This window comes from Macaca fascicularis, chromosome 4 (assembly GCF_037993035.2).
Source record: "Macaca fascicularis isolate 582-1 chromosome 4, T2T-MFA8v1.1".
NCBI classification, from domain to species: Eukaryota; Metazoa; Chordata; class Mammalia; order Primates; family Cercopithecidae; genus Macaca; species Macaca fascicularis.
The window spans coordinates 69308727-69332477 of NC_088378.1; the positions used below are offsets into that span (position 1 = coordinate 69308727).

Below are 23751 nucleotides of genomic sequence, written 5' to 3' on the forward strand. Positions count from 1 at the left end.
TTTAAATGTACAGTTCAGTAGTGTGGTATTTTCACAGTGTTGTGCAACAGATTTCCAGAACATTTTCATCTTGCAAAACTGAAAATCTAAACACATTGAACAACTAACACCCCATTCCCTTTTTCCTCTAGCCCCTGCCAGTCACCATTCTATTTTCTGTCTCTATGAATTTGATTACTCTAGTTACCTATATAAGGGGAGTCGTACAGTATGTGTCTTTTTGTGAGTGGCTTATTTCACTTATATAATGTTCTCAAGATTCATCCATGATCTAGTATGTCAGAATTTCCTTCCTTTTAAAGGCTGAATGATAATTCATAGTATCATATGTATATATCACATTTTCTTTATCCATTCACCTGCTGACAGCCCCTTGGGTAGTTTCCACCTTTTGGTTATTGTGAACCGTGCTACTATGAGCATGGGTGTGCAAATATCTGTTGGAGTCCCCGCTTTCAATTCCTTTGGGTACGTACCCACAAGTGGAATTGCTGGATCATATGATAATTCTAGTTTTAATTATTTGAGGAAGGGCATATGTGTGTTTTAATCAGGTATGCCCATTTTAACCATTTTGCCTCTTACCTTCTTCCTGATTTTATCTGCCCCTCTGTAGTTGGTTCAGGTCCCCAGAGAAGCTGATGCCAAGGCAAGATTAAAAGTGCAAGGCAGGATTAAACGTATTTAGTGGGGGAAATGCTGGTGGAGAATAAAATGAGGAAGCAGGAATAGGCGTGAAATCCTTCACACTGCAGAGCAGATTTCACTGGAGGAAAGAAAGAGGATTGTGGAGAAAGTCGCAGACTTCAGGGCAATTCTAATAAAGCTGCAGGTGGGTAGATGGGGGGTGCTGGAGCTAAAAGTCGGAGGAGTTCCGTGTTTGTCAGGAATGGGTCAGTGCTGGTATTGCCATCACTGATGGGGCGGCTGGGGAAACGCGCCGTCTGCAGAGCTCTGAGCGGCCACTTTCACAGCCACCATGCCCTTATATCTCTACATCTTGCCACTGAAGATGTATTTTTTTTTTTTTTTAAACAGAAAAAGCTCAGGGCATATTCTGGCAATGTTATATCTGTGGTGGAGAAAAGACTATGAAGTCAAATGGGGTTGGGTGGCAGGGCAACTTAAATGAGCCGGCCTTTATTCTGCAATGAAAGGTAAGCCATGAGAGGTCTGTAAGGAGAATAATACGGTTGTTTTTCTGTTTTTTTTTTTTTTTTTTTTTTTTTAGACAGAGTCTCGCTCTGCCGCTGGGGCTGGAGTGCAGTGGCCGGATCTCAGCTCACTGCAAGCTCTGCCTCCCGGGTTTACGCCATTCTCCTGCCTCAGCCTCCCGAGTAGCTGGGACTACAGGCGCCTGCCACCTTGCCCGGCTAGTTTTTTGTATTTTTAGTAGAGACGGGGTTTCACTGTGTTAGCCAGGATGGTCTCGATCTCCTGACCTCGTGATCCGCCCGTCTCAGCCTCCCAAAGTGCTGGGATTACAGGCTTGAGCCACCGCGCCCGGCTGTTTTTCTGTTTTAAAATGCACCACTCAGATCTGTGCAGAGGACACGTTTCCCTGGCTGCCCCACCAATGATGGCAGTACTAGCACTGACCTATTCCTGAGAAACCCGAACTCCTCCAACTTCTAGATCAAGCACCTCCCTGCAACTTTATTAGAATTGCACTGAAGCCTAAGACTTCCTACACAATGTGGCACTTATCATAATTTGCCCATATAGTTCCCTTTTACTTACATGCCCTCCCTCTCTTAGCCACCCATTGAAATGCTACTTTCTTTTAAACTATTTCTTCACACAACCATAAATGAAATTAGCAGCTCCCTCCTTGAAAGCCTAATTTATTTAGGAAACATTATTTGAAATCATTCACTGTATACTATGAAAAAAACAAAGATGGATCAAATTTGAATTCTGTTGTGAAGGATTAACTTTAATAGGAAAAGTGATATCCCACAAACACTACATTAAAAGCAGAAAGTAAGAAAAGCCATAAAGCTGTGTACAGAGAAAGTGCAGTGGGAATTCGGAAGAGGTGATGATCTTTGTATCGGAGAAATCTACTACAAGAAGTAGGCCTTCAAGAATCAGTAGATTTAGGCATGAGGAAATGAGGGGAGGAGGGAATGCCAGATTCAAAATATAACAGGGGCACAGGCATGAATTTTAAAAGAACAGCCTTGGCCAGGCACAGAGGCTCATGCCTGTTGTCCTAGCACTTTGGAAGGCTGAAGCTGGCAGATCGCTTGAGCCCAGGAGTTTAAGACCAGCCTGGGCAACATAGTAAAACCCCGCCTCTACTAAAAATTAGCTGGACATGGTGTCATGCACTTGTGGTCCCAGCTACTTGGGAGGCTGAGGTGGGAGGATCACTTGAACCTGGGAGGTCGAGGCTGCAGTGAGCCAAGATGGCACCACTACAGTCCAGCCTGAGCGACAGAGTGAGACCCTGTCTCAAAAGAAAAAAAAAAAAGAAAGAAAACAACGTCCTGACTAATTAAGATTATTCAAATTGTGCATAGACCCACTTGTAAAGTGTGAAATAAATTAATACATTTAGTTTTCCTCTTATCAAAAAAAGAAATAGAATAGGATGGAGAATGTCTGAAGTGTATGGTGTGCAGTAAGGGTATTAGTTTGTAAAACTTTTGTTATGTATAGATATATTTCTACATATATAATGGTTCACTATGTAAATGTACTTCTTCCTGTGTGGCAAGCTTCTATCTTATGCGAGTTTATTCAACAGTATATCGTCATCATGGAGCATATCTCACATGCTGACCATTAAGCAAAGTCCCGTGTGTGTGTGTGTGCATGCATATGTGTTTAGCAATTGGAAAAAAGCTGACATAGGCTCCGTCCTCATAGACAGTATGATTCCGTATAGCGATTCTCAAATTTTAGTGATATTAGAAACACCTGGAACACTTAATAAACCAAAACACAGATTTTCAGATCCTGCCTTTAGAGTTTCTCATTCAAGGTCTGAAGTGGGGCCTGGGAATTTGCATTTCCAAGTTCCTGAGTAATGCTAAAGACAGTGGGCAGGTGGGTGACTTAAATCAATACAAATTAATACATGATGGCAAACTGTGATAAGTGGTATGAAGGAGACGAACAGGGAATTAAGAGAGAGAATAACTGGGAAACTGGGAAACCTATTTTATGCAGGAAAACGTGTCTCTGGATGGTCAGCAAAGGTGTCTCTGAGGTCAGAAAATGTGATCTCAGAGAAAAGGTTTCTCTAGGAAAACATGTCTCTGAGGAAGTGATGTGTAGGCAGTGGGAACACCACGCTCAATGATTCAGAGGAGCTCAGGGAAAACAAAGGTTAAGTGAGATTGGAAAGCAGGCCCAGGCAGTCCAGCAGTTTTCAAAGGGGAAATATATGCATTCCTGGAGCAATGAAGACCTCTTACGAGGTAGGCAGGCACACGTACTTTTCAGAGAAATGCCTTCGTTATGTGCTTTCCTAAATGGATCTGCCCAAGAGCTAGCACTTTGGTACTTAAAAGTACCATTTATCTTTCCTGCCTTTTTGCAAAAGAGAGGCATACATACTACCTAGTGAACCTTACTAGGGTGTTTTGTCCTAGGATGTAAAAGTACTTGAGGGATGAAACAAGGAATAACTCAAAATCTTGACTTTGCTGTTGAAAAAAATGAATGACTTTAATAGTGGAGTAATAACAAGATTTTACTTGTTTTTACTAGTTTTCAAGTCAACTGGTTTTTAATTCTTGGCATTCTACAAAATTGTAGAATTTTTTTGTCTTATTGCTATAACAAAACATCTTTTATTTCCTCTCTTTAGGTGACTAAAACAACTACTTTCTCAGTGCTTACCTCCATAAAAATGAAAAATTGGGAAAAGAATCAATTCTGAAAATGGCTACAGTTTAGCATTAAGGAATATCAAATTATAAATACAGCAACTCACTTAATATCATCAGTAAGTTCTTGGAAACTGCTACGTGAGTGAGATGACGTATAAGGAAATGAATTTTCCCATAGGCTAATTGATATGAACAAGAATTAAGTTCCTATGGTATATTTCTGGTCACATATATGTCACCAAACTTCTAAATAAAGACAAAAACTTCTTTTACTAAACATTAAAATAAGTGTGACCTATACATACATTTTTAAAAGATGACTAAAACCAAGTAAGATAATTGCTTATCAGTTTATTCCAGTTCAGGGCCACGGGTTGCTGGAGCCTGTCTGGGCAGCTCAGGGTGCCAGTGGGAATTCACTTTGGACAAGACACCATTTCATTGCAGGACGCATTCACATCCACACCCACACTCACACTGGGACTGTGCAGACATGCCACTTCACCCAACGTGCACATCTCTGCAATGTGGGAGAAAACTCACGAAGGCCTGGGGAGAACATGCAAATCCACGCAGATGGCAGCCCAGCCTGGGAACCCATTTTTTTTTCCCCAATAAAATTATAACAAAACAACGTTGAAGGAAACAGGTTTATTCAAAGACCTGCTATACATGAATTAATTGGATGAAAAATATGCCACTGAATTTGTTAAGAGATTCATTTCTTGAGAGCTTGTTTGGAGGTTCCAGTGGGGGAATGCAGTTACTCCTATTACTCCTATACCCTTGACCGAAGACCCGTCCTCCTCCATCAGGGATGGTCGTCCCTTTGACCCAGCGTGAAGCTTTGGGAGGGATGCACACGGAGTGGTGAGGGAGGAAGGGGACACCGCCTAGCCAGCCAGACCAGCTGAATCACCCCTAGCGATCAATGGGGTGACAGATGTTGCAGCCAGATCACCCTCACATCCAAGAGATTCATTTCTAATACAACATACTTTATGTGTTTAATAATTATCTATATGATTTTAAATATGTTTCTGTGATGTTGATTAACTGTACCTTTGAAATAAATGTAATAATAACTCCAAGAAGAATATTTTTTTTAACACTTAGCATGCTACGGCCACAAGAAAATTTTAAAAATTCCTCTCTTCCTCTCCCTCATTTTTATATATACATTGTATATGAAAATAAGTGTAGTAGAGACATATTATATATATATACACACACACAAATATATATCAGAAATAGATATATAAATATAAACATATAAATATAAGTATAAGCATATATAGACAGTTGTAGAAAAGCATAATATGATCAAAATACTCTGAAGCCAAACAATATATAAGAATAACATTCTCTACATGGTAAGTATAATGGAAATATGAGTTTATGGAGAAAATGAAATAAGGTACTCAGGGTACCCTCAGGTAAAGAAGGAAGACCCCATGATTTTCAAAGACTGGACTAGAGGCTTGAGGTTGTGGGGAAGAGGTTTCTAGAGAAGGTTAGCCTCGGGAAGAATGGTGGGTTTGGGAAGAGACAGGCTACGAGCGTGACATGTAGGTTGTGGGGGCTGCCATTCCTGTCTCAGCTCTCAGCTCCTTCTTGAATTTTGAGTAGGCAAAATTGCCTCTATCTAATAACACCCCCCACTAGTTTTCTCTTCCCTTCTTTCGTTCTCCTCCTGCCCCCTATATGACAAAATAGGCAAAATGAGTACATCAGAGGGTGAGATGGAGAAAAAGAACTATAGTTGGAGATTGTGGCGGGTCTCTTTTAGGTAGGAAGGGGGAGGTAGGATAGTGAGAAAAATGATTGCGAAGAAGCAGCCATGTAATTTTTTCCCTTTGACTTTAAGTCCTCAGATGGGCAGGCTGGAGGCCTGGGTGACTCTTGGTCAGAGGGAGCAGCCTGGGAGGACTGCAGTTCTAACCCTTGGACAAGGCAAGTGGTGCAGCTGCTGAGCTGGAGAGGTTTTCTTTGTGAAAAAGGCAGCTGAAGTCGCAGAAAGGGATCTGGACTGAGAATCAGGAGAAGTGGATTCAGTTCACACTCAGCCACTTTTTGTGTGACCTTGGGAAGAGCAACTACACTCTTGATGCCCAGTTTCTTTATTTGTAAAGGAAACAATTGAATAAAGTGATCTGTACTTTTTCTCCCTGCTTTAAAATGACTCTTTAGAAGTTATGAAAATTGAAAATAGCTCACAAAAGCCCAGTAACTTTTGCTTTCTTCTTCATTCTAAGAGAGAAGAATTAAAGTGAACTTTCCAGTTCATTGTTACAAAAGAAAAGAAAAGAAAAGAAAAGAAAAGAAAAAGGCATCTTTTCTCTTTGAGAAACACCAAAATTACTCTGCCCCCTAATAGTCGCCTGGGTAGAATTTTCCATCTTAGCACAAAGCGGCTCGGCTCGACCTGGTTTCAACTAATCCCTTCTCTGTATTTAACAAGAGGAACTGGAAGAGTCAGACAGTGTGTGGGAAGACTGAAGAAAATAAGGAAGGTATAGAAACTACTAGAGATGGAGATAAGTTAAACATTCTGGCAAATTGTCACGGCGTATTGCTCATGCTGAATGGTTAGGCAGTTGGGAAGGTAGTTAAGAGAACGGCTTTAAATGCTTCCTCTAATTGCAAGCAGCTGTCGATTAGTGGAGCTTGACCAACTGTTTTTAATTCCACTCAGTGGTGATGAAGAGAATGAGACTTTTAAGGGAAACTGGCAGGGGCTGTGTATATGCATGGAGTTGCCTACACTTTTTCTGGAGGTCATAGAGTGCAGTAACTACTGAGAGATGTTCTCTGAAACCATTGCAGGCTTTCATGATAATAATGACTTTTCTAAATTTTACCAGCATTTGTTGGGCTTTTGGCGGGAGGCAAACTTCTCCGTTATCCAAATTCTGGAATGATTTTAGGGAGTGATTCATTCCCAATCGCGAGTAACTGGATGTCTTGTGCCAATTCAGAAGCAACTGTTCAGTGGGGGCAGTAAATCTAGAATGAGAGCTGATTATGCCATTTTAGAGTCTTCTTCTTAGAAATGTTTAATCTCATTTTTTTGAATTGGAAAATATAAGAAAGTGGAAACATTTTAACTAGTTTCCATAATTGAAAAACCTGCTACAGCTTATGTAAAGTTGAGAGTTTTCTGGAAGATAAAGTTTCAGGCTAGTTTAATCAAGTCTGAAACCTTACTTGATGGAATGACTCTACTTCTATGTTATATTTTCTTATTCCAAACAAGATTAGTAACCTTTCCTAATATTTATTTCATTTGCTTTCATTTCTCCTCACAGATTCTAAAAGTATTTTAAAGTTTCTGCATTGCAAACTGAAGAAACCATTCATTTGACTGAAAGCAAGGCTTCTATGAATCCAGGAAGGCCTTGTAGTTCTAACAGTAGCTGCCTAACTAGAAATATGTAGAAGAAGAAATTGCCAGCAATTCTTAGGGACGAGGGTGCTAGATTTCTTCAATGCCTATTACTGTCAATTTTATATCCTGAATTTCAGTGTATTGTAAGAGAAAGTAACTTTCATATGTACACGTGTAAGATTTATCAACAAGGATCTTTTTCACAGCACTGTTGATAATAACACAAAATCTGAAACATCCTAGGCCAGGCAGTGGTGCATTTGCCTGTAGTCTGAGCACTTTGGGAGGCTGAGGCCAAAGGATCACTTGAAACTCCTAGTTTGAAACTTGAAGTTTCAAGTGAGCCAGGCTGGGCAACATAGTGAGAACCCATCTCTTCAAAACCAAAAAAATTAACCTGGTGTGATGGCACACACCTGTAGTCCCACCTACTCGGGAGGCTGAGGCAGGAGGATTGCTTGAACCTGAACCATGATGGCACCACTGCACTCCAGCCTGGGCGACAGAGCGAGACCCTGTCTCAAAAAAATAGAAAAAAAGAAAAAGAAGTATCCTAAGTGTTCATAATTGACATTAGCTGAACAGTTTGTGGTGTTTGTATGGTCTGATATTTTGCAGATATAGAAAATGTGGAAGAATATATAAATGACATAGGAAAATGGTCATGATGTACTGGATGAAAAATCAGGTTCAAAATGAGTCATTTAAATAGATATCTCTATCTACCTATCTGTCTAGATATAGATACAGATAAAATTTAAATCGTGTGTGTATATGAAAAACTAAAGTTAAAAAAATAACAAAATAGAAACAGTAGTGGGATTACAGGTGACTTTTATTTTACTTTTTGTTTGTGTTCTGCATTTTCCTCTAAAGAACATATATTACCTTTACAATTAGAAAAGAACCCTTATTTTACCCTTAATTTCCCAATATATCAATTTTTATATCATAAAAGATTTTATTCCTTGCCAGGATGAAGCTAAAGGGGAGATTCATGTCTAAGCAAAGGAGAAAAAAAATCAAGAGGACAGCACTCAATAAACACCTAATTTTGTTTCTGATCTTGTGCCTGTTTGAAGCGCTCACACTTGTTTTGACTCAGCTAGATAAGTCAGCTCCTCTAAAACAGTCACAATTTCCACCAGCTGTTTTGGATGTTTGAGGTTATGTTTTTGTTTTAGTGAACTTCACTGCCTATCCCTTGAGCTAGCTTAGGAACAATTGCAAAGGAAGTCTTTGAGGCCGACTCAGAGGAAAGCTGCTAATCTTATGACATCCACAAGGATTTGAACAGGCAGCTCCATCTGTGTTGTTTCTGTTTTTCTTCTAGGGCAGGTCTCGATGGCAGAAAGATGGACACTTCTCAGGTCTAGTTGTTTCATGGCGTGTCCCTGACCACAGCTGTGCCCAAGGAGTCTCACAGATTCCTCAGGAGGCAATAGGACATTTATCAACGAAGATGTGAGAAACCCATGCGGGTACCGTTTATGAACCCTGCCTGGGTTCTGTTTTCCATGTAGTAATTCTTTTCCACGAGTTCAGGTTTATGAGTGCTCAGGCAGGAAGCTGTTTATCATTGAAAGCCCCCAAAGGAGAGCTGCTGTTGTCTTTATTCAAGACCTCTGAGACTTTCGTTTGAATTAGGAGCTGGGGGTTCTTGTTGCATGATATGGCAGAGTTTCTGGAAACTGATTTGGGGAAGAGGAAGCTGACTTATATGGGAGTCACCCTCTTAGTTAGTTGTCTTTCTCCAGCACCCCCTCTCGCATCATGCTTTTTCAAAGAAAAGAAAAATGATGACACTTCTAGTGAGAGGTGGGATTTAGTTAGAAATGTTCCAGGGCTGAGTGAAGGTTGATCTGACTTTTGAAGCTCACTTTTGAGGGTTGCTGCCTGTTTTCACTTAGCATTACTTCCAATGTGCTTTGCTGCCATTTAAAAAATTCCATTCTATCTGGATGTAGACTCACCAGGCTCAATTTTATTATTCTTATCTTATTTGGAAGGTTGTTTGCAAACAGTCACTCAATAGAGCATCTACTATGAACCAGCCACTGTGCATGGCCACCAAGAGAACTGTTAAGAAGAGTGTAGTTCTTACATGCAGAGAGCCCACGGAGGGGGGAAAGGAGGTAAGTAAGCAATGGTGAGGCTAGGCGCTTAAGTGCTACACTAAACAAGTGATCTGTTAGGGAAAATTTTACTCACTGGATTTCCAGAGGGGCTGGCAAAGGTATCGACCTGGCAGGTCTGTCCATCTGGAGAGAAACCATTAGAGCAGTTGGTACTTAGGTACCCTGGAGCAGAGCAATGCATGAGTTGGCTAGTAGAACTCCCTCTTATTTCAGGCTGGACACAGTGCCTCATGCCTGTAATCCCAGCACTTTGGGAGGCTGAGGTGGGTGGATCACTTGAGGTCAGGAGTTCGAGACCAGCCTGGCCAACATGGTGAAACTCCATCTCTGCTAAAAATACAAAACTTAGCCAGGTGTGGTGACAGGCACCTGTAATCCCAACTACTTGGGAGGCTGAGGCAGGAGACTCGCTGGAACCTGGGAGTTGGAGGTTGCAGTGAGCCGAGATTGTACCACTACACTTTAGCTTGGGTCACAGAGTGAGACTCTGTCGCGCAAAAAAAAAAAGTAAAAGAAAGAACTCTCTCTTATTTCAGTCTGTACTCTCAGTTGCAGCAATAAATACTCAGCTCAGATTCTGGGGTATTCTAACTTCAAGCTCTGCTAGATCCAGATAATATTGTCAGGAGTATGTCTCTGTCTCTTGGCTGGGTTTTCTTCAGTGTTCGTGTCATTCTCTGGTACATTTTTCCCCACTAGTGGCAATGGCCACTTGCATCCTGTTGGTTTGGCAAGCTCAGAGGAAAGGGCTGGTTCCTCTTCCAACAGTTTTAACAGTATTCTAGGGCTTACTTTCCTTAGATCAACCTGGATCACACACCAGCTCTGAAGCAATCATTATGGGCTGGGTGTGATACACATTTATTGCACAGATCTAAGTTTTGGGCCCTCTCCTGTGCCCAGGGTGTGAAGTTGGCCTTACTTGAATCACAAGGACTAAGAGCTGGAGAATAGCAGTTCATCAAGGGAAAAGGAGGAACTATTTTCAGAAGAAGAGTGGATGCTCAGTGGTCACATCCATCACAATGCCCATGATGCCCTTTTCTTGCAGAGATATTTTAATTTGGACTGTCCTAAGCTATCAGAGTGTTCTAGTCATCTTCACCCTCAATACAGAAGGGGTTGGATTTCCAGGTTTCTGATTTTTCATTTCCCAGAGTTCCTTTAATTCCAAGTTTTCCCACGTCCTGCTTAGCAGTGGGCTGGGGTTCAGGAAGAGGTGTCCATCCTCCCTCAGTACATTGGGAGCCTGCTTCTCTTATGTTTGTATGACTAAGAGGCATGACTCAAATGTTTAGTGTGGTGGTTCTCAAGGTTGTGGTCCCCAGATCAGCAGCATCAGCATCACCTGGAGACTTATTAGAAATGCAAATTCTATGGCCTCATCCCAGACCTACTGATTCAGAAACTCTGGGGGTCAGGTTCAGACATCTGTGCTTTCACAAGGTCTCCAGATGACTCTGATAACATACTCGAGATTTGAAACCACTGATTTAGGGAATAGTCCAAGACAATCTACTCTAGCAAGACTGAGTCCACCTCAAATTTTCTGTTTTATAGTCTGCCTTCCTAAGCTCCTGACACCAAGGGAAAGAGTCAGTAATTCTTGAATGCCGCTTGCTGGAAGCAAAGAGATAACTTTGTGCTTGGCATAAGAGATTTTCAGTGAGCTGCATTGAGAATCAGAAAATTCTTGTTGGCCATACCTCAGGAAATGAATGTTCCTGGAGATGCTGCAGCTGCCAGGCTCATCCTAGATGAAGGAATTTTGGAATCTTTCTAATTCTCTGAGGTGATGTTGTTTGACGTAGACCTGGTGGAGTTCTGCTGTCAATTAGTGTGTCTGCAATTCATGTATTCATTCAACATATAACAAGACCAATACTAGGCTGGGTACTGGAGATACAATTGCCTACAAAACAGACATGCTTTCTGCCCTCATGGAGCTCAAGGTCTAGTGGGAGTTAAAGCTGTGTAAACAGGCATTAACAGTAGAGTGTGATTTGATGGGGAGAAATACAGGGTCATTGGGGAGATCATGGTGGAAGGGAGGGGGGCCCTAATCTACACTGGGTTTCTCAGAGAAAGTTATGTCTATACTGGGACCTAAAGGATAAATAGTCATTGTTTGGCAAATAAAAGGAGAAGAGGATGTCAGGCAGCATTTGCAAAATGCTGTAATTGTGGGTTCAAGGAACTAAGAAGCAAAATAAAAACAAACAAAAAAACCCAACTCAGTATAACTGGACTGTAGAGTTTAAAGGAAGGTAGAGGTGAGGGATAAAAAGGTGGATGCAGCAAACTATGCAAATTTTATTAATAAATCTGGACCTTATCCTAAGAGCGATAGAAAGAGTTAAAGAGTTAAAGACAGAAGTTCTTTAACTCCATTAAAGACTTTTAGATAGAAGTGAGGTGATTGGATTAATTTTAGAATGAGAGCTTGAGGATGAATTGGGGATGAAGTAGGGCAGAGTCAAGACCACAGACAGGCAGACCAGTTGGAGGCTGTTGTGATAATGAGAGGAAGACAAGTCAGAAGTTTATTGTGGTCATGAAAAATGGTGGCTCCTTGGCCTAGGATAATGGAAGTGGGGTTGGAGAGCAGTGGATGGATTTGGGATGCTGATGTGTGGTTGGAGGATGGGCCAAGGGAAAGAGAGGACTCCTAGGTGGCCAACTTGGGTAACATGTGAATGGAGGTGCCATTCACTGATAGCAAACACTAGAAGAGGCACGAGTCTCTAGAATAAAGTCATGAGTTCAACTTTAGACAAGTTGAGATTATAAAATGCCCAAGAGGAGGTACCAAGGATGTAGTTACAATCCAGATCCGAGCCTAGACAAGAGATCTGAATAAAAGTAAATATTTGACAGTCATTAATACACAAATGACACTGAAACCGAGGGAGTGCATGAGATCACTTAGGGAGAGTGTTTGAATAGGAAGAGAGGAGGGCTTGGAGCCCAGGGGAGCCCCAGTATTAAGAAACAGGCAGAGGAAGATAAACCTGTGAAAGCAACTGAACGATGGCCAAGAGAGATAGGAGAAAGTCAGAGCGTGGAAGGTGCTGGGTATTGTGGAGGTCAAGGAAAGCAAGTTTCCAGCGTTTCTGTGCTAATAATCTCAGTTCTGCACCTGACAGATCAGGCCAGACCATCTCCAGGGAAGCCAAGCAGTTGCTACCCTTCCTCTGCCAGCACCCTCTCACTATTCCAAACGGGCTCATCCATAAAGACACTTTTCAGGAAACACTGCTTTCCTGTAATTACTTTCTTAGGCAGATAAAACGGCACTTGCTGAATCATAATTTACTTAAGGAGATCCCATCCCACACTTTCTTTCAACTTGCTGTCTCTTTTTAAGCAAAACCAATTAGATTCCTTGCATATTTCCCTCTTCTTTTTATCTTATCTCGTTCCACTTTCAGGTTGCTGTATTCACTGAGCCTCTGACCTCCAGCATACTTTCAGACAGATGGTCACAGACAGATGTGTACTGTGCAATTGCAGGTTATCCAAATATTGTGGTGTCAGCAGCACCTCTTTTGGTACCCAACAGTATCAGTGCTTTGCAACCAGCTTGCGTCTTCAGCCGCTGTTGACGTCCCTGACTGAATTACTGTCTTTCTTCTTTTTTTCTTCCCCTCTCTCCAGCTGGACACTCTGGGGAGGTGTTTTGGCCAGAATTAGACATGCACAGCTGATACCTCCAGCTGCAAGTTCTTTGGTTCTTTCTGGCTCTGCAAAAGCTCTTGGTGTTCTGACAATTCATTCAAGTGAAGAGCAGTATGGATGCTGGCCCACCCAGATAGTCTTTAAAAGCATTAAAAATGTTTCTATGATTTCTGTGGCCAATCCTGTCAGTTGAAGGTAGGACTAGGAGAAATAGTTCAAAATATGTTGAGAGTCAAAATGAATATAGGTACTCTTGGCAATTCATATTTTGTTTCTTAATTATAAAAATATCAACAAAATTGCTATTGCATGTTAGACCTAATTATGCAGCTCACTACAAGAAAAAGATGCGAGAGGCCAGACATGGTGGCTCACACCTGTAATCCTAACACTTTGGGAGGCCAAGGTGGGTGGATCACTTGAGGTCAGGAGTTTGAGACCAGCCTGGCCAACATGATGAAACCCCATCTCTACCAAAAATACAAAAATTAGCCGGGCATGATAATGCACACCTGTAATCCCAGCTCCTCGGGAGGCAGAGGCAGGAGAATCACGTGAACCCAGGAGGCAGAGGTTGTAGTGAGCCGAGATAGCACCACTGCACTCCAGTCTGGGCAACAGAGTGAGACTGTCTCAAGAAATAAAAAAAATGAAAAAAATAAATAAAAAAAAGAGAAAGAAAACAAGGCCATGTATTTTCAAAAATTTTCATCCTAACATGGCAAAAATATGGGAATTTATTTATGACTTTAAGTATCACCTCCAGGCTGATGTGTTTCCCAAATCCATTCTCTAGGCCTATCTTCCCTTGTAAACTTTAATCCAAAGTCTCCCATTATCCATCAACTTTTTTTTGTAAGCTAAAAATCTTGATCGCACTATCTCAAAATCCATAGATTTCTACTGAGCTTGTTTTCCTTGTCTCCAAACATACTTCCTCCCCCATCTTTTTCTGTTTCCTTGAACTTACTGATCTCTCACTCAGGCTTCTGAGTCTTCGTTGACATTTTCTTTACTCTTGATACCCAGCCTGCTGCCCGAGTCTTCCTGGTCACACCACCAAATCATCTTTGCTTCTTTTTCACTCCCACTCTGGTCAGACCAGCCCCGATCCATGTACTTTCATTGTGATGGGACTGCAAACATTTCCTAAGTGCTAAGTGTCATGTATTCCTTCTATTTGTTCTCCCTTTGTGAATCCATTACACAAAGAGATGTCAAGTTAAACTTCTAAAACACTGATTTTATCATCATGCTTCTCTATTTTAAAATATTCCATAGCTGCTTCTTATCTTCAAGATGAATCTAATAGCTCTCCTAAAAGACTTTGAGGTCCTTGTGCAATCATTTCAGCTGCTCTCTGGTTTGAAGTCACTCTTCTGGGATAAGATTCCTCACTTTTATTCTTCTTCCCTGTTCCAGCTTGTCAAAATAATTTCGAGTCTTTCTGCCATTGAATATGTTTGTTATCCAGCTCAGTTTTGTGTCAGTTACATATATATGTTCTTTGTGTGTGTTCGGTTGTTAAGTTGCATAAAATATGACAGAATAAGAACATAAGGATGTGCTGTTGTGATTTCTGCAGGACTGAATTTGTTTGTTTGTTTTTTGAGACAGAGTTTCGCTTTTGTTGCCCAGGCTGGAGTGCAATGGTGCGATCTCGGCTCACTGCAACATCTGCCTCCCGAGTTCAAGCGATTCTCCTGCCTCAGTCTCCCAAGGAGCTGGGATTACAGGAATGCGCCACCACACCCAGCTAGTTTTTGTATTTTTAGTAGAGACAGAGTTTCTCCATATTGGTCAAGCTGGTCTCGAAATCCTGACCTCAGGTGATCCACCTGCCTCAGCCTCCCAAAGTGCTGGGATTACAGGTGTGAGCCACCGCGCCCAGCCCTGTAGGGCTGAATGTTTTTCAGCTGGGGGCTGAAGTTGCTATTGTCTCAGAAAATGATCCTTTGCCTCCTGCTATAGCCTCACCTAAACATTTCATAGCTCCTTGGGTCATTCCTTTATTCAAAATTCAAGCATCAGTTGAGCCTCTCTTCTCCAGATGCAATTCCTTTTTCTCTCTCAGTAGGTGAAGCTGCTTGGAACTCACTCTTCATAAAGTACTGAGGCTAGCTTTTATTTGTTCTTTTGTTTGTTTATATTTGAAAGATTTGCTGTAGGTAAAAGCTGTTAATGGAGAAAAGTTGGACATTCGCTTTGACATCTACAAAATAACTCCCATTTTTCTATATTGTTCTGGTTATTACTGCTACATAACAAAAACCACTCTAAACACAGTTATGTAGAGCAATAACTATTTTGGTATCCTTTTGGGTTAAGAATTCCGAAAGGGCACAGTGGGAATGACTTGTTTGAGCCGCCCCTCGTATCACGGCTGAGGCCTCAGCTGAGAACACTCAAGGCTGAGGTTGACTCAACAGCTGAGTCTAGAATCATCTGAGACCTTGTTCACATACATACAGCACCTGGGCAAGGAGGACTTGAAGAGGAGGACTGCCACCTGGAGCATTTGCACGTGGTCTCTCCATGTGGCTTGGCTCCCTCACAGCAAGGCAACCTCAGGAGAGTAAGACCTATCTGTCAGGGCTCAGGGCTCGGGGCTCCTACCATGACTATTCCTGGGACGAAGACGGAACTTCATTGTCATTCATGAGCAAACCATGGAAGTCACACACAGCTCTTCCAGTGCATTTCATGAGATGCATGGGAGACACAAGCTACCCGGATTTGAAAAGGAGGGCTGTAGACCTCACCTCTCACTAGGAAGAATGCTGAAGAATTGGAAGATGTGTCTTAAAATCACCACATAAAATAACTGAGAAATTGGCTGTAGCTACTGCTCCTAGAAACTTGACCTAGTGGCCTGGCATTTTGGGAACTTTGCTAGCTTATTCAGCGCAGGTAACTCAGGGTAAGACTAACCTGAAGAAGAAATGTAATAATCACTCACTTATCTTCACCCCAATTCAGCCAGGGCTAGATATTTTTTAGTTTTGAGCCTTTTATTTTATTTTTTTTAAATAAAAAGAAACTTGGTAATAACACATCTTTGCCTTTTTCTCTTCTTTAATAGGCTAGAGTTGATATTTAATACTTTAAAAAGGTGCTTCTGGGAATTTCAACATTTGGCAGCTGGTAATAAGTAGGAAATGTCATTACATAAACGCCAGTTTGAGTTTAGAGGCAGGTGGTATTTTGGAGAAGTCAGTATCAATGTGAGGCTGTAGCCACACTGACCGCCTCCAGCCCATCTGCAGAGACATTTCTGTCTCTGGCAAGTAAAGCCCCCTCCCTCTGTCTGCTTTGACTGCCTCTCTGAGTTCCCCTTTTTTTTGACCTTGAGTTTCAACTTGATGAGTCATCAAAAGGACTGGGCCACTGGATTCTACCTGGCAAGAACTTCAGTGGCTATGCCTGTGGCGAGGGACTATTTTCTGCTCTTACCACATCTGTGTTGACATTCGTGGAACAAATACTCATTGAGAGCCTTTTATGTCCCAGGCACTGTGCTGGGGAATGCAGTTAGAAAAAAAGGAGTCCAACCAGACCTGGTTCCTGCCTTCATGGTACTTACATGTAGGAAAGATTGAAGTTGCAACTTATCCAGCTCTGCAGGAGTGGTGTGAGGTGCCTTTGAAAGCTTGTGCTCAGTGGGGTTGACATTGGGAGGCCGGGGGAGGATCCATGAGGAAGCAATTGTTGAGCTGAGGCGTGAGTAGGTATGTACCCAATAAGCATTTGTAGATGAATAAGCCCAAATGGGCTTAATGTTCCACCCAAAGTGCCTTGTGAAGAATTAAGAAACATCAGTCTTATCAGTAGTTCTGGGCAGACAACTAACAATTGCTGTGCTTTTGTTTCTAGTTTCCTTTCATTGGCATTCTATATAGTTACCCTTTTATTTTGCATGGGTGGCCTATTTTAGGGTATAGTCATGTCTTAAACTTTTTAGTTTGGAATAATTTTGGATTTACAAAAAGTTGCAGATATAGCACAAGAGAGTTCCTATCATCCAGTTCTTCTAATGTTAAAATCCTATATGGCTGCAGTAAATTTGTCAAAACAAAGAAATTGATATAGGTACATCACTGTTAACCAAACTCCAGGTTGTATTTGGCTTTCACCAGCTTTTTTTCACTGATGTCCTCTTTCTGCTCCAGGATCTGATCCTGGGTGCCATGTTGTGCTTAGTCATCATATCTTCCAGTCTCCTCTGGTCAGTGACAGTTTCTCAGTCTATCCTTGTTTTTTTGTGACCTTGACAGTCTTGAAGAATACTGGCCAGATATCCTATAAAATGTCCCCAATCTGTCTTTGTCTGTTTTCTCATGATTAGATTGGGGTTATGAGTTTTGGCAAAGAAAATCATACAGGTGGAGTGTCTTTGTCAGATCATGTGACAGGGCACGTGATACCCACATGTTATCCCTGAGGATGTTAACCATCATCATTTTCTTAAGGTACCATTTGCCAGGCAGGTTTCTCCACTGTAAGGTCATTATCTGTCCACTTCTCCACTGTATTCTTTGGAAGTGAGTCACTAAACTTAGCCCATCCCCAAGCAGGGTGGAGGAAAGGGATAAGTTTCACCTCCTAGGGTGGAGTGTCTATACACATTATTTAGAGTTCTTCTGCAAGGAAAATGTGTCTCTTCTCCCACATTTGTTGACTTATTCAGTTATTTACTTACATCAGTATAAACTTATATAGGTTTATTTTATACTTTGAGCAATAATTCATTATTATTTTGTTGCTTAAGTTGTTCTAGCTTTGGTCATTGGGAGCTCTTTCCTTTTTTCTCTCTCAGAAACTCACTCTTCTCATGAAATATGGAGGCACCTTTTATTTGTTCCTTTGTTTGTTTACATTTGAGATTTTAAATTTTTGAAGTGCTCTAAAGACTTGTCTTGATCCTAGGAATAATGGAAAGCTCTTGATGTGTTTTATAAAGAGTCGGATTCCTGCATCCCTTTGACAAGCCCCTGTCCTTTTGTTTTTTAAGCACTTCCTTATTTTCTGGTACTGTAAGATGCTCCAGGTACATCTTATATTTTCCTTACCCTGGTCTTACAATTAGCAATTTCTCCAAGGAACCCTGGTTCCCTTTATTGTAAAATGGTGTTTAGAAGCCACTATCTAGGTGGTAGGTGTGCTCATTGTTCCTGGGATCTCATTGATTCCAGGTCCTGTCAGCAGACAGAGCTGGGAAATATGTGTGCACATAGCTATAGATACCTATATCTGTAATTACTTCTGTCTCTATCCATCTGTGTGTCTCTTTCCATCCATATAGGCATATATATACATGTATACACACACACACACACACAAACACACATATCAAGCTAAATTTGAGTTTATTCTGATGTCACTGACTATAATTCAGTTCCATCAGCTTCATTCTAGCCATCATTTCTTGTTTATCTGTTACTCCCTCTCCAACACTGACCATGATCCATTTTATTATTTGTTCAACATTTGTAAAGCAATTTCAAAATTGTTAACCTGTATTCCCATGAGAAAGAAATTTAGCAACTAGAGTACAGTGTTTATGTATTTTTTTAGATATAATTATTTTTATAAGAAAGTGGTATAACAGTGATTGAAAACACATTTTCTAAAGCCAGATTGCCTGGGTTCAAATCCTGGCTCCAACACTTATTAGTTTAATGATATTGGATAAATTACTATCCTCTCATTCCTTCATTTGTAAAGTAGGGAAAATAATGATATTTACTCTGTGGGGTTATTTGAGGATTAAATGAATTAACATATGTAAAGTGTATAGAATATTGTGTAACATTCAATTAGCATTATTTATGTGTTAACTATTACTGTTAGGGTAGACATAACATCATTTTAATTGATACTAGAATAATGCCAGGTATAGTGGGGCACCATATACTGTTGAATGGCAGCATCATCTCTGTTAACTTGTTCTAGCACTTCAGCAAAGGGTTTTATGTACAACTTCCTCTTCCCATTTCCTTCTGTTCATCCACTCATGTTGTCTTTTTGTCTGGAGTTCATTTATCATTTATTTCCCTGTCAGCTTTTTGTGATTCTGAAAACCATGTTGAGACTTAAGTCTAAGATTTTTATCACTTTAATCCCTTCGAGGAGACTGTGGCCTCCTTGAGGTCATGGCTCATAACCATATCTAACTTTGTGTCCCTGGCTTCTGTGATTGAAGAGTCCAGCAGTCTGAGCCATGTTTTCACTTGCTGGTTTCTTTTTCATTCTGTAATTGAGCCTGGCTTCTCTGTGGCTACCACTGCCTGGAAAATTATAGATTTTTGTAAACCTTGAAATAGAGGTTGGGGGCTTCACTCGAAACATTTGTGATAATGTTCTGCCTGTTGTTGTTATTAACATTGTACAGCAAACTGGCCATGGTTTCTGCTTAGTGGGGCAGGATTGTGTATTACCGGCATTTTAATTAGACTTCAATGAACCCAGTTGTAACCACGTCAGTGAAGTCTCAAAATAGTTTTCATAATTGGGATTTAATAAGATAAAATACATATTTCCCCAACTATTTTTCCTTTATACTAACAACAACAACAACCACCAAAAACCAAAACCAAAAATACCCACATAAGCCAAAACCATATATACACAAAGACTAGGTGCTTTTGAAGGTAAATTAACTGACTAATTTTTGAATCATTAAAATATAAAACCTGAAGAAAACCTAATAGCTGAGGATGTTAACCATCATTAAATCAGAAATGACTAATTCCTCAAATCATTTAATCTGCTTAACAAAATGTCCTGCCCTATAAAAATAGAGCAAGGAACATTTTATTTGGCAAAACTATCTGAAAGTAGAAATTTCTGCAAATGTCTTTCTTTCTTTCTTTCTTTTTTCTTTTTCTTTTCTTTCTTTTTTTTTTTTTTCTTTTCTTTTTTTTTTTTTTTTTGAGACGGAGTCTTGCTCTTGTTGCCCAGGTTGGAGTGCAATGGCGTGGTCTTGGCTCACTGCAACCTCCGCCTCCCGAGTTCAAGCAATTGATTCTCCTGCCTCAGCCTTCCAAGTAGCTGGGATTATGGGTGCCCACTACTGTGCCCAGATAATTTTTGTATTTTTAGTAGAGACAAGGTTTCATCATGTTGGCCAGGCTGGTCTTGAACTCCTGACTTCAGGTAATCTACCTGCCTTGGCCTCCCAAAGGGCTGGGATTACAGTTGAGAGGCACCGCACCCAGCCTGCAAATTTCTTTTTTTTCTTTACTTTACTTTTTTTTTTTTGAGGCGGAGTCTCACTCTTCGCCCAGGCTGAATTGCAATGGCGTGATCTTGGTTCACTGCAACCTCTGCCTCTCAGGTTCAAGCGATTCTCCTGCCTCAGCCTCCTGAGTAGCTGGGATTACAGGCACGTGTCACCACGCCCAGCTAATTTTTGTATTTTTAGTAGAGATGGGGTTTTACCATGTTGGTCAGGCTGGTCTCAAACTCCTGACCTCGTGATCCACCTGCCTCGGCCTCCCAAAGTGCTGGGATTACCTGTGCCCGGCTGCAAATTTCTAACTAAGCTTCAAGTGCATCTTCATTATTTTAATAATTTTTTTTTTTTTTTGAGACAGTCTTGCTTTATTTCCCAGGCTGGAGTGCAGTGACATGATCTCAGTTCACTGCAACCTAGGGTGCAAGGGATTCTCCGAGGTTCAAGCGATTCTCCCGCCTTAGCCTCCTGAGTAGCTGGAATGAAAGCGGTGCGCCACCATGCCCAGTTAATTTTTGTATTTTTGTAGATACAGGGTTTTGCTGTGTTGGCTAGGCTGGTTTTGAACTCCTGACCTCAGGTGATCTGCCCACCTCCACCTGCAAAGTGTTGGGATTACAGGCGTGAGCCACTGTGCCCGGCTGATTTTAATGATCTTAAAGGCCTTGTAGATTTTGGGATTAGTGTGTTTGGAATTGCAATTATGAGGTGAGATGGTCAAATCCATACGGCCCAAAGTGAATGGAAGTCACTTGGCTACCTGGGAAACTTACAAAGGGCAGGCAGTAGCTGTGGCTCCCTGAAGCCAGACAACTGAGGTCAAAGCAGCTGACCATATTATTTAGCAATGACCAGTGAGTTACTTTAATCATTTTGCTGAGGTTTCACTCTTTGCCTAGCATCTGAGAATCAGGCCCTTTACAGTTTACAGTGTCTTTAGCAATAACTATTTTTAGGAATTAACTTCTTTCCCACTCAGGCCTGCTTTACCCTTGCTTAGCAAAGGTGGGTGATTTGGTTTTGTGAGATGCACAACCTGTTGGGTGTCATTTTTTTTTGTTTTTTTGGAGATGGAGTTTCGTTCTTATTGCCCGGGCTAGATTGCAGTGGTGCGATCTTGGCTCACTGCCACCTCCATCTCCTGGGTTCAAGCGATTCTCATGCCTCAGTCTCCGAAGTAGCTGGGATTACAGAGGCCTGCCACCACGCTCAGCTAATTTTTGTATGTTTTAGTAGCGATGGGGTTTCACCATGTTGGCCAGGCTGGTCTTGAACTCCTGACCTCAGGTGATCCACCCGCCTCGGTCTCCCAAGGTGCTGGGATTACAGGTGTGAGCCACTGCGCCCGGCCTAGGATGAAACTGATCCCAAACACTCTCCTGGGCTTTTCCCTCCCAAGTCCAATCCCTACCTTTCTTATTATAACTGAGAAGGGCAGAAGTTCTTTAGGTTGTTGTAATTTGAGTAAACAAAGAAGAGACCAAGAATAGGTAGCATGCATTACTGACTGACACCCAAAGTCCCCGACTGCCTGGAAAACAAATCAAGCAGAGAACCCTGCTGTGGGAGTTTAGGCGTGAGAGCCGCACACAGCTGTGCTGCCGCAGTGGTTAACCCACCGCGGGGGAATTGGTGTGTGGTGGGCAGGGGAAATGATTAGGCCATTTCTGGGTGAATTTGTTGTAAAATAGGGCTATGTATATAATCCCATTTATTGAGTTGCTCAACATACTTCATGGAACAAGAAACCTTCCTGCCAAGGAGCAGGTGTCTCCACGTTTCAGCAGCAGGAAAATAAATTAGGTTTGCCTTAGGCCTCACAATCATTCATGACCACTCAGAGGCTGTAACTTCCAGGCCTGGCTTGCTGATGGGGTCATGCACTTGGTGGCTGGTAATGAACTGGCCACCCTGCCCACTTAACTCGAGAGGCCACCAGCACCAGTAGCCCATCAAGGCAGCTGTCTGGAACCTCTTCGTACTATCTGGCCCAGGTTTCCAACTTTTTCCTGGTTTTGACGTCTGCCTCTGGGCTCTTTTGGGGCCCCAACCCACCCCCTGCACTCGTACCCCCTCACAGTTACCAGGCTGACCACAGTGGCTTCAGCTGTCAGAGGGAGGGAAAGGTGATGGGGGCCTATTTCCCCTAAAGGAAAGAGTGTTTTATGAGAAGACTTCTCCCTTCTAAGGTCCATAACTAAATCACAGACAAATCATTGTATGAGTGTTATTTTGAGAGAATAGCCACATTACAGTATAAATCAGAAGTGACCAATTCATGTATAAATCAGGGTACTAGGATTCAGTTTCTCTGCTTAGCATGGAAGAACAGCCTAGCCTGTCTTCTTGTCCAGATGGTGATTAATCAGCTCCATTCTGGACAACTGGGCAATATGAATCAGGAAAGGGCAGGGGAAATGCAAGCCGCAGTCGGAAACGTAAACCTCTAGTCATTCTCCTCTAGGGTCGGCTTCTAGCGCCCTTTCTCCACCCCAGAATGTAAATGCTAAAGAGGGGGTGGCAAGGGGCGATGGATCCAGACAGGCTTTGGAGTCAGCAAATCTGAGTTCAAAATCATTGTGTACCCTGGTCAAGTTTTTTAACTCCTTTGAGTCTTATTATTTTATCAACAAAATGGGAATTAAAAACATCTGATTTTCAGCATTGTTGTGAAGGCTAGAAATAAGCTATGCATTGCCTGGCATGTGATCGCTATTCTATTATTAGTAACTGTCATTAAAAGTTGAGAAAGCACTGCCAGGCCAATGATGACAGAGTGTTACAGACCAAAGATATTAATTAATCCAGTTCTGTGTCCCTGAAGTCCATAAACAAACTTCTTTTAAAATATTTTTCTCTTAAAACGAATACATGTTCAATGCCAAGTTCGTGAAATCAGCGAATTGATTCCACAGTTATTACTTTGTGCATTTCTTTTTGTATGTATGTATTTAAATAAAATTCATTTTATGATTCAAATGTGGTTTTACATCTTGATTTTTTCACTTAACATTAAAATGAGGAAAGGCTTTATCTCACATCTCTTACTTCATATAACAAGAAGTTCCTGAAAACGTCCTCTTTGATGGCACTGTGCCTAATGTGTGTGCTTACCCAATACAGAGGCAAATTCCTAGAACAGTGTGAAGATTCTTTGCTAAATGAAATGCTCAGTTTTATAAGCAAAAGCAAGCACAAAACCCAAGAGCATCTGTTTAGTGGCTAGAAAGACCAGGGGAAATGGTGTGTTCTCCTGACTGTTAACATGGCACATTTAAAATCAATTATTTTGTATTATGGAAAATCCCAAAAATAGACACAAAGAGGATCATACTCTGAATGCTGGGATCAGCTCTCTTTCACCTCAATCATTATGAACACATGGCCAATGTTGTTTTACCTGTACCTTCATTCATTTCGCCACCCACCCCCTTCCCAGGTTATCTTCCCAGGTCCCAGATACCCTTTGGT

General features: G+C 41.5%; 1 long non-coding RNA gene across 1 annotated transcript in view; it reads left to right on the forward strand.

Annotated features, from left to right (window-relative positions):
- The first annotated feature begins 6291 nt into the window (after positions 1-6291).
- LOC135970411 (uncharacterized) overlaps positions 6292-23751 on the forward strand; it is a 182296-nt gene continuing 164836 nt past the window's right edge. The window contains exon 1 of the long non-coding RNA XR_012434423.1: positions 6292-6355. This is a non-coding gene — a long non-coding RNA (uncharacterized lncRNA). The remainder of the gene's footprint in view (positions 6356-23751) is intronic.